This window comes from Lepisma saccharinum, chromosome 10 (genome assembly GCF_977018435.1).
Source record: "Lepisma saccharinum chromosome 10, izLepSacc3.1, whole genome shotgun sequence".
In the NCBI taxonomy this organism is placed as follows: domain Eukaryota; kingdom Metazoa; phylum Arthropoda; class Insecta; order Zygentoma; family Lepismatidae; genus Lepisma; species Lepisma saccharinum.
The window spans coordinates 63,515,868-63,533,451 of record NC_139238.1 but is presented as its reverse complement, the minus strand read 5'-3'; the positions used below and the strand labels follow the sequence as shown (position 1 = coordinate 63,533,451).

The 17,584-nt window shown below is 37.6% G+C and overlaps 1 protein-coding gene across 2 annotated transcripts in view; it reads right to left on the bottom strand.

The window, feature by feature from the left end:
* The window catches only part of LOC145993923 (uncharacterized), a 285,429-nt gene that overhangs the window by 121,863 nt on the left and 145,982 nt on the right, over nucleotides 1–17,584 (bottom strand). Inside the window, exon 3 of one of the 2 annotated variants that reach the window (XM_083129864.1) lies at nucleotides 2,313–2,351. The exons of the other annotated variant lie outside the window; for it this stretch is intronic. The gene's annotated coding sequence lies outside the window, so the exon portion shown is untranslated. The remainder of the gene's footprint in view (nucleotides 1–2,312; nucleotides 2,352–17,584) is intronic. 2 annotated transcript variants of the gene reach the window in all.

Below are 17,584 nucleotides of genomic sequence, written 5' to 3'. Positions count from 1 at the left end.
TAAAAATGTGACACTTAGATCCTGAAATACTCACTTCCCTGCAAAGCGTTATGTGTGTTGCCTATCTCAACGGCGATGGTAAGAGTTGCCATTGAAAATTTTTGCTATTAAAATCCACTTATCACAGTAGAGTTAGGCAAGGGAAGCGAGTATTTAAGGATGTAGATGTTCTATTTTTTGTCGGTGACTGTACAATCTACATGGTTTTACACTAGAAGGTACTACATGTAGGAAGAAAACTACTTCAATACAAAACTCGAGAAACAGAACAGTGTCTATTAATAGTTTCAAGAAAACATTCTGGACAAATTCTGTTGTGATTTGTGCAAGAAAAGTGAGAAAATTGTGTGTTTAATCCTTTAGTGCATAAAATAAGTTACATTACTTATTGAAGCGTAATTCATGAATGTTGTTTTTATGCTGTGGTACAGTCACGGACACTTCTGGGTTGTAACGATCACATTGATTCACAGTGGGGATTATTGCAACTCAGAACTGTCCATGTCGGTACACTAACATCAACACTTCATGGTTGTCAAAACGTTTTACTTCAGTAGAACAAATACAAGCTGGGAATGTAGAATTACATTACAATTGTTTTGAAGTATATTTGTCCACGACGAAGTGACGGATCATTTCCTTCTTTCCGAAAATGTCAACGTCTCTTTCTTCTTGAAATGTTATAAAAATATTATCTATGTGGGTATGATTTATTTCCAGACGTTAAATCTGACAACGCTGTCACATGCCTCTGAATCAAGGAATGCAGGTGGATACGCCCAAGGCTGCTGGAATGGACGTTTTCCTGTCATCCTGTCTAACTGCATGCAGGAGAGTCGACATGTGGGTTGCGTGGAAAGGGTGATTTTCGCAGAAGCATGTTCTGCGTGAGGGGAATGGCGACCAGCCGATAACAAAACCACCAGAATCTGCTGAAGATCTCAAAATCAAATATCTGATGCTCAGAAGTCACTTTAGGGTACCTTCAGAATAAAGTCCCTTCTTGTTAAGTTTCTCTGTGTGTTTGTAGGTTATGATTAAGGCTACTGTATTTTTAGAACGTGATATCAAGACTTTTTTTTAGAAAACTCGCCCCAAGGAACGAATCTGATAGCGGACAATCACAAATCTATGCCCAGATTTGTTTTTAATAGAAGAGGACATTTTCCGCATGTTTCTGAGACACTCTATGTACAGGAACACAAGCACATAGGGAATTCAAATTATATTAACAGGGAATTCAAATTATATTAACTTCGTTATTTTACGTCATTTTCTGTCACTTTTGGATAATCGCCACGATGAGGATGATTTATGATTAGATGCAATTGGTGAAAGGACACACAAATAACACCCATACCCAGGCCGGTATTCGAACCGAGAAATTCGGTAACCAGACTATTTAAAATACGAAATAATTTTATGATACGTAATAGCAGTAATTCTTGTAAAAAAAAGAATACCAGATAACATGTCTGAATATGGGCTAACAAAAAAACAGAACCTTTTACGTCCGATAGGTATGAGAAAAAATTGGGATTCAGAAAAAAAAAAAGACCCGACTAAATCGGAACATCTGGTAGACAGTGGCGGCGAATAGGTGTGGCGACGAGGGGGCCAGTTGCCCCGACCCCCCAACTTCTCGCCACTTTTGCCCCCGCACTGTGCTAAACCTTATCTACAAAGGGAAATATACCCTCTTTGCCCCCCCAATTTTGTTTAACTTCCTTCCATTCATTAGCACATAACTGGAGGCTTCTATTCACATGTCCTTCCCCCTAAAGAGTTTAATTTTCATGAATACTTTGTCGTTTCTTTCGATACGTAGTTTGACCAGTGAATGAACTTATTTACATTTGGACGCAAGAGCTTTAAAAGGATTACATATTTTAGAGTAAGGTTAAATTTGTAGTACATTTTTAATATTCATTATTTTTGTTCAACAATGTAAGGTAAAATGCAATCTTTACTGTAATGAATATGATTCTTTTATGGCCATTGTACTTTGAAAAGGTGTTGTATCTGGCTGGCTGGTTATCCATGACAAAAAAAAAACATCATGAAATGAGAAAGTTGTTCTTAAAACCAATATTTTACAGATAAATTGACACGGAACTGGGGTAGAGTAATGTTGGTTTTCAGACACCTTTTGTGTATTGAAAACATGGATACAATAATCAGTACATGTGCTGTTCAAGAATCTGATTCCCTTCTTGTATATCGAAGAAATTCAATTTCAAATTTGAAGTTTCACACATACGTACAATTAAGAGCAAGCAAGTTTTAAAATGTCAAGTGTGATCTGTACTCACCACTCGAACAAGGACCAACACAGATGTTTGCAATCTTACCTGAAATAAACAAAAAATAATTAGTAACGGTATTTATTAGTATTTTGTATTACGTTACGGAAACTTAATTTGTACATTACATATTAAATTATGCACGCAAACTCCGTTGGAGTTCTTCCATTCGATATTAAAAAAGATGGAAGAAAGATAAGATGGTATCTGCATGAAAAACATACAACAAAGTAACTTCAAATTACAACTTAGAACACTAACGTAGTGACGTTAATATTTCTTGATTATCTGGATAGTTTTATGATCTTTCTTGTCTTTCTTTATTCTGTTTCTCGAATAAAAATGTAAAATGCAACAAAGGTTAATATTTCATACAAAGAAGAATGTTTGCTGTAGTAGCAAGGTTCATACAAATCATCACTTTGTACGTACAATAAATTACGTAGCCCACGTATGCTTCGTAGTCACGTACAAGCACCTTTCCTCGATATTTTCGTTAGCTTTTATTTTACACCCGTATGTTTGGACGATAATTTGTACCTCTGCTGGTAGAAAGGGTTTTTGTTCCAACTCTTCATTGCATAAAGAAAAGTGACTGAACATGAGAGACAATTTGGAACTTTTACATTAGAATGTGATTGATTTGGCTCATTTTACTGGCTTCTCTGCCACTTTTGGCTAATCGCAAAGATGAGGATGAGTGAAGATATGAAGTGAAGATATGATGAAATTGACGAAGAACACCCAGACCCAGACCGGGATTCGAGCCCGGGACCCCTGGCGTCGTAGCGTCCTGTGCTAACCACTCCGCCACGGAGGTGGGCTGAACATTAGAAATACCTTGAAATGGGAAAATGCTTGGCTTCATACAAGCAATAGGCTATCATTGTGAGAATGCAGACAATTGAAGAGAAATTACAGGAAAAGTGAAATTTCCTCTTAAAATAGTTCAAGTGAAAGGAAAATTCGTAAATGTTGCTTTTCTCACCTAATACTGATTTAGTCTTTTCCAAATGTTTAAAATTTAGACAATCATTTACCACAAAACGGTCAGTAATTGTAAATAGTAATTCAATAATTCTTCAAAGTAATCAAGCTATAGATAAGAAGATGGGTATGAACATCTAGCAAATACAAATTTAAGCCACATGTGAAGTGAGTTGAAAGAACTGCGAATTGGACCGGACATTGGTGTTTCCCGTTCAAGAATCGAAACAAATCGGTAACTACTGTTTACTGCGAACAATAAAACGTCGACCCTTGGGTATTTAAGAAATAATTAAAGTTACAAATATTCAATTCGTGGACTGCAATATCTGCAAGATAACAAATTTATCTGTTGTAAATATTCTTATTAGCTTTTCCATTTGTGTGTTAGAATCAGTAATCAAATAAATTATACTTTATTTTTCGTATCATATATAGGAACTGGCATTATTACAATATAAACTTACCTATAAGTTGTTAGTTTGTTCTAGTATCTGTCAGCAATAAAACGCCGAATGGCCCACATACTGAGTATCATTAGTACCCACATACTAAGGTTGCTAGTATGTCAAAGTTTTTAGTCTATTCACATTCTAAATTCATTTGGTCTAAACTTCAAGACATTCTTATTCTTGGTCGTGATTACATATCGCGTGTATCCCTACCTAATGCTCAAAATGCACACGCGCAAAAATACAACTTCACTGAAAAGCACGAATCGGTTATTAAAAACATTAAAAAATGCCGAACCTTGAAAATATCATGCACAGATGAGTATTGCTAATCTTCTATCATTAGCGTTGCTTTGAAATGTTTATTAAGGGGCATGGCCTACAGGAATTCTTTCGTGCTACAAACTGAGAAAACAATACATATGAATAAGCTTTCGTGATCATGTCGTCTGCGAGGAAGTGGGGCATTTTCCCTATGCAATCCATTAAATACAACAAAAACCGAACCATCAATTTTTCTAAGATGGAAGCACAAAGAACTAGTAATTGAAATTACCTTCGACAAAACATGATATATCCGAGAGAAAAATAGCGGAAAACAAAAGAATAAAAGGTTTCGAAGGTCGCATAAAAGAGGACGCAATTAAGAGCGACAGACAGACATTTATGTGTCATTAGTCAGGTTGGAAATTGTTAATTGTCCAGTTGTGGTTCAGAACACCTTGAAAGTTGCACAATCTTGTTCCTCTTGTCAGCGTGACATTCAATAAATGGATGATATTCAGCGAGGAACTTCACCCACAATCCATTGCGAGGAATCACCATATTTCGGGTAAACAGATCAGATCCTGCATTTGATAACATGCCGGGTAAGCTCTGTGCGTGTGGTCTTTGCAGAACTGATTCAAGGTACGATTATCATGATCATATGAGGAATGTGTACGTGTAAAATTAGCAAATTTTCTTCCTTAATGGAGGCTTATCATACGCTTTCCTATACACGTGCATGCAGTTTCTTCCCAAAGTATCATCCCTTAGACATTCATTCTCCTGTAGAAGGTGAAGTTCCAGATCTTTTGGGATAAAGGTAAGTGAAATTAACGAAGTCCTTAACGCAGAATTAATGCTTAATGAAATTTGTAACTTCGCATTGTTTCATTATTTACCGTTTCACAGAAACTGGAACCATATTTCTTGTTACTCTTGGCTAGAAAACCTGGAACCTAGATTGATGTAGCTTCTACGAGTAAATTAAAGTTCCTCTTCGCTTTTACATTCTTTGTAGTTTTATACGTAATTTGATTTCCAAAACGTTTACTGATTTGCTATTTAGTTGAAGTGTAAATGTCATTTCAATTGAACATATTTGTTGATTGCTGAAGTTGGAAAACCATTGTGACATGAAGTCAACATTCACATATCCTATTTATGTGTTTGTAAACGACATGGAATTTACATGGAAACTCTAATGTGTTGGACTGTCGATTCTAATAAATGATTCTTCTGTACGATCATGTGTAACTCTGTACTTATTACTATTGTTAACTTTGTTTATATATATGTCTGTATTTAGATAAATTCAACTTTTTACATATTTTCCCCTTATATAGACATTGAACGACAAGTTTTCTTGTCTTCAATTGTTTTTGAAGTTTCCGCAATTTCTAGTTCCTTCCTTTAGTCTACAAGAGTTTTCCATTTAGGAAACGTGAATGAGTTCTTTGAAGTTTTCTTTATTAGCGAATTGAAAAGAAAAACTATATTATTGCACATAAGTTATCAATGATAGTCATTGCCATTGTTAACATAGTCTGTATGCAGTAACAAAGCGGATGAAAATGACAGGGAAGATCATGGGAGAAACGGGGACAGTCACATTTAACATACTCCTTAATACCAAACAAAACATGTGTACTGTGATAAAAAGAGATTTATATAGTTTTACATGTTTGCTAAGGACTTTATTTATTCTTTTGCATTGAATTCTGCGAAGTATAGGTTGAGATGACGAACAAAGCAGAATTTAAGCAGTACAATGGAACAATCGTGAAGTTCACCTTTGCTGCATCTCCACGAGCAATCGTTAATCATTCTTAGGACATTGAGCACCAGTTGAACTATGCATCATTCGCTGCATCTTAAAGCGATGCTGGACGCATCGCTCTATGGAATAACAATGAACTCATAAACAATGTGGATTGTTAGAACGCAGGGCATTCTTTGTATATGCCTTGCATGATGTTCTGATCTGTTAGTTCTGATTAAAAAACGAACATTTAGTTTGTATTGTATGAAACTTTGCAGGTATTTGCAAGAACTACCTTCATTTGTATACTTTTAAAATTCTGAAATATTGAGGAAGACATTGAATAATCATGTTGAGTTTCCATGACATCAGTTTTGGTCATCACCGTTAAATTTCATCACCTGGGCTCAGTGGCGGCGATTGGGTTCCAAAACCGGGGGGGGGCAAAGTGCCAAAACTGGGGGGGGGGGCAAAGACAGTATATTTACCTTTGTACATAAGATTTGGTATAGTGCATGGGCGAAAGTGGCAAAAAATGGGCCCCCTCCCCCCTAATCGTCACCACTGCCTGGGCTAATTTGATGCTGTAGGAAAGTACTATTTTCAAACAAAACACAAAACCAATAGTTATTTGAAAATATGTTATTAAAACGTTTTATATCCCCTTCCCCCAAAATTGATGCTTTACAGTCTCCATGACCAGTGTAAAAAGAGTAGTGTAAAATAACACGAAGTATATGTTTTCAAATGCTCTCAAGACAGATTCGTATAGTAGCGCTACACAGTAGACAGATCAGAACTATCTTTAGATTGTCAGTGTGAAAATATGCTCACAATAACTTCAACATCTCTTTCATTTGTTCCACTGCAAAGTTACATCCTTCTATAGTAGGCTATGTATTCTGGCAGGTGAAATTTGAGTTATTTTCTTGAAAAAGTTTATATTAAAATTGACTCCTATACGGCAATATATTTTAACTACCTATGTTGACAATTTGTATGCGGGAGGCCTGGAAAGGTATTAGAGAGATATTCCCGCTCTAATAGGGGCGTCGAGGGGACCAGTCTTATCTGTCGTCCCAGATAAGAATTAATGGTTTATTAAGTATCATAGTATTTGATTTCACCATGCAAATCACCACGTGACACTAAGGTTTCAGTTTTATCGAAAACTCTCGAATTAATCTGAACTATTCTGCATGGTTGGAGCAATAGGTTTTTTATATGCGCTGCATCTCCCTGGGGTTGGGTCTGTTGAATGCAAAAGGTTGTTAATTTAAGATTCTTCATTATCGTATATTCAGTCTTTTCTTTCCTTAAAACACTGACCATGTCAGCAAATTGGTTGACATGAGCTACTGATTTTGCAAATTAAACTAGACAATGTGTTTAGTACTAGCTAAGCTTTCAAAAATGGCTACAATTGCACGCAATTCTTGCCCTTAAGAATCTGAATAAGGTTTTTCTTTTCTCTTGAGCTAACTACATCTAAACGTTATCTTGAACGAACTTAACAAAGCTATGAAAGAGACTTAGATATTTAATATGCTCTCTCTGTCACATTGTTGAGTTAAATTCTTAGAGACGAGATAAGAACATCCGTGAAACGGCTTCTGTTTTAGTTGACGAGTCCTCCGTTGAATGCAATACAATAAGCGAGGAGCTTGGGTAGAAGCCGGTATTTTTCCTTCCTTCTTTCATTGGGTGTGGTTGTTGTGGAAGCTGGTCTTTCATCAGCTGACTCGTTGTATACCTTGAAAGTACGTACGCGTTAGGAATGCTTGATCGGCCAAAAGACTAATGCCAAAGCTATGTGGGGCGGTAGTTAGCAGCATGTGTGTCTGCCTCAACTTGCATTCTTTCGGGATAAGACAATCAATAAACACGTGAGAATTTACCACTGATCGCAGTGCGACATATATGGGAGGTGAGTTGGTCTGAGTCGGTTCCTTAAACTGATATTTGTTAGACCGCCATGTAAGTCTGACTTGTGCGTCGTATTTTTCATAAACACGGAATATGAAGAAAAGCTGTACACTTTGGCACAGGGTCGCTCAACGGCACGTTTGATGGGTGTCTGTACAGTGTGTATGTGGACCCACAAGCTGTCCACAGATGCATCATCCACTATCCTATGTAAAGCCCCTATCTTACATGCCACAGACTGTCCACAAACCTGCCTCTGGCTGGTGTCATTTGGTGGCCTGGTATGAAGGAACTCTAAGGCCGCCAGCCAGGAAAAAAATGTTCCAGGTTTGAAACCTAACCATGCATTGATGTTTATTATGTAAGCAATTTCAACAGTTCATGATCGTCTCAAGAGGTAGAAAAGCGGCATTAAATACCCACAAACAGACCGATACTGCAACCTACAGCCCTCAAATCCCACACACTGTCACTTGGGCTACATTTTAATTTACTGATTGCCTTTTACTTTGTTCCCCTGCTAAACGCGAAAATGAGGATGACTGATGATATGATGCAATAGATGAAGGAACACACAAAGGACATCCATGCTCACGCTGGGATTCGAACCCGGAACCCCTGGCGTTGTAGAGCGTTCCGCTATGGAGGTCGGCACCCGTGCTGGATTTTGAAATATAAAGAGGGTATTGAATGCATATGGCAATGGATAATTTGCACACACAGCGAGAGAGAGGGGGCAGAGAGATGTACTCTCTCTACAAATATGACTATTGAGTTTGCAAACTGGATAAAGCTAGACATATTTTAGAAAAATGATCTCTCAACATTACCAACGAAGATTTCGTCTGGCTAAAAACAATAAATTGAACTGCTTCTGTTTGTGATTATATTAGATGTAGTGGTTCACCATTAGACATTTTCATATTACACTCGGAAGGTAAGAGTCACTTTTCAACTGCAACTGTTTGAAAGAGAGCATTTATCACACTGTCAGTGCTTCACACCTCTGCACGGGGAAGTGATTGAGACAGAGTTTAAAAGTCCAACCACCAGTCTTACCACACTAATATATCCCGCTTAAATGTCACTTGCTACCTTGCTACCAACGGACAGCTTTCCCTTGTCGATCATGCAACTCGCTGCCGCATGTAGTAACATTTTCATACGATACGATCGCGACTGAAGTGCATGCTTCAGCAGAAAAAAAAAAAACCTCTTGTTTTTCATTCGGCGCTCGAGTTCAACAGCTTACCTTCGCTAATAACGCAGCTATATCCCGTAAGTGGAGACAAGAGCGTGTGTCATAGAAAGTCGCGAACTTAATAATCGTGCCAAAACCATTACGAGATTACTGTGTATGACACACTTTGCCAAAGTTCATTTTTGTGTAAAGCGATTCTTCTGTTAACGCTGCAACAATGTTGTTGTGCGTGATAGTAAGCTTTTTCACATCATGAGCTGCATTCTTGACCCCTTCGATCACCACGTGGACTTTCGTCAGCGAAAATCGAACGAGGAAAGGTACTTCGATATTTTTATCCTTGAACGGATGAAGGTGATATCACTTTTAGTTGATTAAGTTATGCAAGTTCATGTATTCATTTGGCATTACATCAGAAATACTACAACTTACAGATTTTAAAAACATGGAATGATATTTCCAGGGCTGGTAATGGACCAGGAACACATAAATTCTAATGGGTTCCATTGGGTTCTGCAACAGGAGCCGAACCATTTTTTACTTTCTGGTTCACTTACTTGATTTCTGCAATATTTGATCGATTTGCTATATTTTACTTCGCTTTTTGTGCCACTTTTGGCTAATGAGAATGAGTGATAACATGATGAAATTGATGAATGGACACTCACAAACATCCATCCCCAGGCCAGGATTCGAACCCGGGACCCCTGGCGTCGTAGCGCGATGTGCTAACCACTCCGCCACGGGGGCACGCTATTTCTGCAATATCAAACGATCCGAAAACTCGAATACTACTTATGAATTTTCCCAATATAAACTACAGCCATCCCATCCCATCCCATTGTATTGCAGTCACTCCATGACGAATTTAAATAAATGCATCGTGATGAAGTGAAATTATGCCAAAGTGTTCAACACAATTGCTCATTATTCCTGACCTTTCAAAAACAAAAACTAAATAAATGCATTATGCAACTGCATGTTGCTGGTTAGTGAAATACGCTTCTGTATTTGCATTCTTTATGCTTGTAAGCACATGCAATTAGTCATCATTTGTAAAGCGTTTCTTAATTTCCTCCTGTCATAAACCAGCCCTCCCCCGTGAACCTACTTGTAGAAAGTCGAAAGAGCCATCGAGCATAAAATTACATAATTCTACAGATACTCGTACGCGAAGACCGATGTTTTATGGTCAGTTACATTGGAAAGAGCATAGGAATTTAATCGTCTAATCAGAGATACATTTTTTTTTTGTATTCTTCCCAGTTTCAGAAGAAGCAGAAATATTTTAATCAACTTGCCCCACGCAACTTTCTCCCATTCTATTGAGGGGTTCTCAATGCTCCAAGTGAGGAAAGTTCGTGTTCGATATGCTTACTGGACCAAAGCGACGCTCTTATGTCTTATCGTTATTCTTATGTCTAAGTAGGCACAGCGTTGGATTTACATTTTTCTTAGCGAACTGAAACTAAATACATCTTCGGACTTAAAATTTGGTAAATTTCTTTCTAACAGTCTTCCATAGACGCCGGCAGTTTTCTCTACCCCTTCTTGCTTTTAAAGACATGGTTAAGCTACACAGTGCGAATTAATGATAGGCAGTGGCAGCGATTTGTGTGTGGGGAGGGAGCAGTTGCCCCCCTTTTACCCGCCGTGACCTGTTAAAGTTAATCCTTATGTACCAAGAGGAAGTAAACTTTCTTTCACCGGCCGCCCCCAATTTTGGCACTCAATCGCCGCTACTGATGATAGGGTGCAATCATTGCAACCGATCTACAAAATGCCGACCTCGGTGGGCGAGTGGACAGCACATCGCGCTACGATGTAAGGTGTCCCGGGTTTGAATTCCGGCCTGGGCGTGGACATTCTTTGTGTCCCTTCATCAATTTCATCATAAAGTGTGTGCGTTCTGCATACTTTGAGTTCTCTTTTTATTACATCACCCTGTATCATCACTCATCATCATCTTCGCGATTAGTCGAAAGTGGCAGAAAAGCGAAGTAAAATAAACCAAATCAATCAATCGACAAATCTACGCAGAAAACGGTAACATGAGAGCTATTGCAGTACGTTCCTGCTGTTTTTAAAATGAGTCAGTAGGTGGAGTGTCCAATTAGATGCCTGTCTCTTATTTGGGTCCCTATATTGCAAGTCTAAGACCACAATATTTTTTCATATTTTTATGTTAATATATATATTTAAAATATTATTTATAACAATACTTTTTAAGCAGTATAAAAACTAATACAGCACTAAGAGTCAAATAAAAAGTACAAGAAACACAGATAAAATATGTAATATAGAATAGTATAGTAAGAACAACCAACATACTTATATTTCCTTATATTTCAAACTGTAATATTCAAGAAGATCTGCTGCTAAACCTGTAACCTGTACAAAGACGTTAGAAATGATTTGTTTGTTACATTCCATTTGAGTAAAGAAACATCCACTACTATTTGCCAAGACAATACCTTATGCACAAAATAACTTAGGCTATTCTAGTCGTTCTTATCTCTTGTAAAGCGGGTAGATGTAAATGCATTAACCACTCAGGATAGTGATGTTTATGGTAATTATTTTTGCATTTCATACATAACAGCCAAATAAAGTTTCTCTACACATTCAACTTTATCAAGAATAGCTCATGGTGCTTCCATATTCTAAAGTTGGAAGAACAATATTCTTATACAGATACAAAAAGTACCGTTACCTTCGTAAAACACTCAAGAACGCCGGCCAAGGCAGAGTTTATTGTCAAATAAACACACATAAACGTGACGTTTCAACCTTATTAGCAAGGTCTTCTTCAGGCTCTGAACCAAAATCAAATGAAATTTTTCAAAATTCATAGAAAATTCATTTGAATTTGATTCAGAAGACCTTGCTATGAGGTTGAAACGTCACGTTTATGTGTGTTTATTTGACAATAAACTCTGCCTTGGTCACTGTTTTATTAAACATAGAAACAATGCTTAATAGCGTTATCGTTGTTACTTTCAAACACATTAAATAGTTTTGCAAAATAATATACATTCATTTTCACTATAGCCTATGTCTTCTATTTGGTTTGCTAAGGATATGTTGCGCATTGGTTCTACAATAAATGTCTATCACCTTGGCAGTGGCGTGCCTAAGAGAAGGTTTTGTGGGGATTATAAGCCCGCCCTTTTTTTGGCCAAATATTCCTCATAAAAGAAAAAAAAACGTCAAAGGCAGGGAAAGATGGCAAAATTAGGGCAGACTACTAAAAGAAAGTAAACGTACTCCCCCCCCCCCAGTCCTTCGAAAATCCTGGGCACGGCACTGCACCTTAGACATGGCATCTGTAATCGCCGTGATTGGCTGTGTTCACCAGTAGAGCACATGGGGACACAAGTCGAAAGTGAATCTCGGAGACTGGCCCGGAGTAAGTTTTAAATTACAGCCGTCATCCGTCGACAGCTGACACTTTTCACGTGTTCTTCCACTCGGGTGATTACCGTTCCTGTTGCAAAACGTCATAAACAACGTAATATTCTTGTTATGCATTTCCCATGTCAATTCTTTGCAACATCAGAGCTTTCACTAACATCCGACAAGCGCAGAAATGACAATTAAGAAAGACGAGAAAAAAAAATGTCGGAATTCTCAAGCAGTAAGAATAAGCGCCAAATGTACGGAAACAGCTGGCGTGCGTTTCGCAGTTTTACCCTCTCTGTACTTTATATCTTCACTATTAAAAGATTGGTATACCTTAGATGAAGGTTTATAGACTAGAATAGAATTTATTTTCAAGTATAACCCTTTACAGCTGTGCGTGCATACCACACAACGGAGAAAATTTTAGTGCATTTTCCTAACTCCTCCTCTCAGTCTAACTTTTCTTCGTACTACTTGGGAATTCTCATACATCGTCCTTCATCTCCCTTACTTTCACTAGACTTGTACTATTTCACTAAACTCTTAGCTGAGAGATTCCTAGATTCTTTCACTAATTTCACCTCTTTCACTCAATCAGCCATTATTATTTAATGTAATATATAATATAATGTGTATTAGAACATTTGTTCAGTGTGTGTCCTGTACTGGCAAAGGAAAAATATGGCAACCATTCGAGTGTTCTTAAACCGATGAAAACAATAGCTATTCCAATAAATGTTTCCTATTTTTATTTTGTAACTTTGGACGTTTGATTTGGTGAAAGAGTTCGTTCGTTTGTTCTAAATACAATTTATGCACAGATGGGCTAATCGGAACTGTGCCGTACCTTTTCGTGACAATAAAACTCATAACATTTTATTTTAACGAAAGAAAGAATGTGTGTAATATATATATATATGTATGTGAGTATGTGTGTGTGTGTGTGTGTGTGTGTCTATCCACATTTATGCACGATCATTTATGAACATATCACAATATTTTTGAGTAATTCTTATGATGAATACAATAACAAACCAAATGAAGAATACCGAAACCTTTCTTCCCAGAAAAAATCCACTGTTTGCATGTAGGCTATGTGTATAATTTTATTAGTTAATATTTAAATTGCTTTTGCAATCATTTTGTTTTCATAGCGAGTAAATGTAGGCATAGGTTGATGATAAATATTATAACGTTCCATGCACAACTAAGCAATAACCATGCTATATTAGACTCAAATACAACGATGCTACAAGGCTTTCAAGCGCCATATAAAGACACCTGAAATTTCGAACGATATTTATAACTTATCATATTAACATATTTTAATTGCGTTATGAATTTCATCACATAATAGTAAATTATTGTAACGGCTGCCAACCTTTGCAAGACTAACACTTGTATTATGATAATGAGATAATGCGTTCTTTCTAGAACTAAAAGAATGCAACAAGGTCATAGTTAACGAGTTTTAATGAAACGGCCTTCAAAAAGCTAAAAAGTAGGCGAATACTTATTCCATCAATTTGATGAAGAAGCACGTGCAACGAAAACATTAATTTTCTTGGAGGCTTGTTTGCAATTTGTTCACTTGTCATTTACATTTACGTTTATTTCTTTACTGCATTTTAGATATTAAATAGAGGAGGCGACAACATGCAACAAGAGTTATCAAGCAGCAGCGTGACATGGAACCTAAATTTAGGGTGGGGGAGAGGTATTATTCAGGTCCCAGGAGGTTAACAAATATACTCTTAACTTGTAAATTTCAATCACACTGGAAGTTTGGGGAGTGTCTCCTAGCCCCCTTCCCCGAAGTTACGCCTATGTTATTAAGCATAGAAATAGCAGATGAAGAAAACTAGATTTGAAGGCTTTCTAGACAGAGTGCTGCAGGAAGAGGACTTCGCACGGACGACGCTAGATAACGTACGAAATGTAGAGCTTCTTCACTCGAGCGAATAACGCTCGAACAGGAAAAACGAGCGGTTTACACTCGAAGCCTAGTAGAACACGTATAACCGCAATTTGTCTGTGGTAGTAAGGCCCTCAAATGTGGATCGCGAGGTGAAAGAGACAGTGAAATTGAAACTTAAGTGAACATAGTCATCTTCTACATGTTAGATGTAGTTTAGTCTATCTTACCATTACACAGTGATATATGAAAATGAAATAGATTATTGTGGAATGAAACTACCAAGGCGAATATTATACATTTATGTGTCTACGATTACTTTCACATTAAAATGATATTCCATTGTACAGGGTGTACCAAAAGTCCCATTACCCCCTCTTTGAATTGTAGACAAACCTGCAAAATGTTATTTTAACATCATGCGTATGATGAGAGGATGGTATACCATTAAATCAGACAAATGACCACCATTTACTCCAGAGGATCTGTGTGCACTCCTCCATTTTCATGGTATTCGCCTCCAGGTGCGATGTGAAATCCTCTGTAACTTGACTGTCGTGAAGGAAGCAAACACACTGCGAACAGCTTCTTGAAGTTCCTCAGTTGTCTGATAACGATTATGGGCGACTTTCTGTTTGATGTGCCCCCATAGGGCATTATCACAAGATGTCAGATTTGGACTTCGGGGTGGCCATTCTAAAGGAGCTGGTAAATTTTGCGATCCTCGTCCAATCCGTTTGTCTCTGAACACATCATTGAGGAATTCTCTTAAAATGGTCACCCCGAAATCCAGATCTGACATCTTATGTTACGGAGGATTTCACATCGCACCTGGAGGCAAATAATACTGTGCCATGAAAATGGCGGTGTGCACACAGATCCTCTGGAGTAAATAGTGGTCATTGGTCTGATTTAATGGTATACCATCCTCTCATCATACGCATGCTGTTAAAATAACATTTTGCAGGTTTGTCTACAATTCAAAGGGGGGGGGGGTAATGGGACTTTTGGTACACCCTGTATACACTCGAGGGTGGGAGATCCAAACGAGTTCAAGCGAGCGAAAGTGGTCCCAAGCAGTATTGTAGCATGGTTCTTCCTTCATTTGCATTTTCAAGATAGGATATTCAAGAAAATTAATTCACCAAGTGATGAAAATATTTATGAAATTATAACTAGGGGGCGGATATTTGCGTTTTCTTCCTTAAGGAAAATTGATATGCTCTCAGCGGATTTATCCATTTCACTTGATGTGGATTACTCTGGTAAAGTTTTATAGTGCATATAAATGAATATTTCGGACGTTAGTGCATATTTTAGTTTAACGTGCGTATGCTGGGAGCAATGTTCATGTAATTGTTCGTTTCAAGTTGTCTGGTTAATTTTCCCCCATTCTTTGTGTCAGCATAAAAAAATAGCTTACTTCATCTGGTCAGGGGCACTAGTTGGGTCGAGGATATTCCGAAACTCATCTCATAGCGTTGCAGGTGGTCTGGTTGCGAAGATAGAGAAAACCCACCCTTTCATCAACCAACGACCTTTCAGAGATATCAGTCACATTTCCAAATTCCAGGGACAACATTGGGGTCGCGTTATTTGAGGATAATTTTGAAGATTCCAAAACTTATATTAATTTAGTGGCAACAGAATTTCAGCCCATTCTTGATCTTATTCCTGTGAGGATTACAGAGAAAATTGCGGAAGAAAATTGTCCTTCGCACTGAAACCTTTTCGAGATATCGTGAAGACTTCTCATCATCTTGGTGAAACAGGATTTATAGGGGATTCAAACAACGGAATCTGTAGTGTGGCCAGTTGTAGAAACTCTTCTTGGAGCCCACTCCATCTTTCCACGAAAATTGGATCAACGATATTAACCTCGTGGAATTAAGTCACAAGTAAAAAACAAAGTTGAGACAGCCGACTGTCACGCCACATTTCTTCTGAAGTATAATAATTATAATTATGTGATATTTCTCACTCTTTAATTGGTATACGTTGGTTAGCGGTTAATATTTGTTGTACTGAAAGCTTAAAACTATAAAATGATATTTTGATTCCTTTCCAATTGCCGACATAGTCCATGTAGTAAATTGGAAAAATCGGCGTTTGATTAGTGTACGCGTGTTGGCATTGAGAATACATGGCATATATTAATTTTGGATGTTGATAAAAATACAGAAGATCGTGAATGATTGTCACTGAAATAGTCTGATGTAAAAAGGTGATATTTCATGAAACGACACTTTTCATTACGTGTGTAGGTGAAATGCAATTCTTTATACATGCCTCGCCATGTTGTTATCCACGACTTCCTCGATACATTTGTCAGGGTAAGGACCCACTCACAAGAGAACTTCCAATGCGGGGTGCTTCGTAAAGGGCCACAAAATTACACGAGATACTATCAAAAACCTCCCGGACTTGAATTTTTCGTCCATCCTTGCCAGTAACGCAAACCAAGCTGAGCAGTAGCACACTCCCTTGCAAAGTATCAACGCATTGTCGACTTGCCTTATGAGAGTTTTCTTGGAATCCCTGAAGATAATAGTGCGCATATTCCTGTTGCAAGCACACTGAAGGTTATAATCCTTCTTGAAAAGAAGAAACAGACAATGATAATTTCGTACGGTTTGTCAAAACAAAATTATGGTAGTTAATCATTCTAATTTCCGTCGTTTAACAAGTGCATAGATTCAGTTACTGCACGTGAACTAGCATTACGCAACAGTCCTTGGGTCATTTCACTCTTGCAAACTTTATTCGTCTAACCTATCATCAAGAGAGTTTTGTTGCACTGACAATTGCAGACTTTCCAGTTATCGCCCGTGCTTCTGTTCGCTTACGTCTCCTTGTAATTAAGGAGAAGTAATTGTCGCTGATGGTGTATCTCATGCACGACCACCCATAATTATGTGGAAAACAACAGGTTTACTACGGTGTAAGAATTACACAAAAAGGAAATAAGAAAACATGCAACAGAAACAGATTTTAAAAGGCAATCAAGTTGAAAGCATAATCTGTCCAAAATGAACAGTTCTCGGCACACAAAACTCAGGAGAAAAACTTTTTCTCTAGCATCTGCATGCTTTTTTTCTTCTTTGTTTTATTTTTTATTATTGTTATTATTATTTGTGGTAATTCATTATGATGAAAGCATAACACAGGTTGTTTATACAACCTTAGTGACAATGAAGTTCGACCGGTCACAAATATAGGAGTGCGTTGTGAAAGAAGGAGAACACATGCATATGCTGAACATATTTTATTCAGCAGGCTACATGGAACAAAGGAAAACATAAATTTCCGCTGCAACGCAGCAATGTATGGTGTCCACACAAAATAAAACATTTTCGTCCATCTACACGTGAC